The sequence below is a fragment of the Priapulus caudatus genome, unplaced genomic scaffold, assembly GCF_000485595.1.
Source record: "Priapulus caudatus unplaced genomic scaffold, Priapulus_caudatus-5.0.1 Scaffold389, whole genome shotgun sequence".
Lineage (NCBI taxonomy): Eukaryota > Metazoa > Priapulida > Priapulimorpha > Priapulimorphida > Priapulidae > Priapulus > Priapulus caudatus.
Genome location: NW_014577450.1, coordinates 261146 through 261996, shown reverse-complemented (window position 1 = coordinate 261996; position 851 = coordinate 261146).

The window sequence follows — 851 nt, the reverse complement described above, 5'->3', positions numbered from 1 at the left end:
AACTGAAAGTGATGATGTGTTGCTGCCACAAGGTTGGAGCCAAATCTCCTACACACAGCCTGCGTGGCTGCTCTAACCTGTTAATGTAAATAATAAAGAAGTTCAAGTGAGGTAATTGGTTTGGGCGCAGGTCTCAGATGTTTTCATGATGTTTGATCAGTCACGTTACAACATGTTTTTGTATTGTTCATGTTCGTGCAATTTGTTAAATTGCCTTGCAAATAAATGCTTTGCTACCTGTTAAAGGCCAAATCCTTTTATGTAATGATTTTTACATGTCATTTATATTAGTTCACACAAACACTCCTTCCATCTGTTCCTGGCCCGGCCCCTCTGTCAAATTTTAGAACCCATTGTGGCCTGCGAGTCAAAAAGTTTGCCCACCCCTGCTCTAACATCAAGTCGTAGTATTAGCAATGACCTAAACCACGGGTACTGGGGAGGTCCAAAACGTTGCGCGTCAGCAAATGTAGGATAAATAGAAATTACCACCTGGCAACGAAGGGATTTTGTTTCTTGTTAATTTTTCAGTACAATTTTAATTTCATTCCAGATTTAATTTTTAACTCAGTAGAAACCGAAATTTAGAGTCTAAACAATCACGAATTCTTTCGAGTTGTCAGTTCGAATTGTGCAGTTCGACTGGCGTTCTTGTTCTGTTGCCGAGTAAGTACATTTACTTAGTTAGTGTCACTCTAGGCCTACTCTAGTATGGCCTACTATAGCTCTAGTACTATAGCCCGCGTTCATTAACTGCCGCAGGGCTATAGAACATTCTCGCACAGATTTCGTAACACCACCTGGTCCCGATTGGTTCCACGAAAAATGGCTCAGAAAACGCAAAATGATTG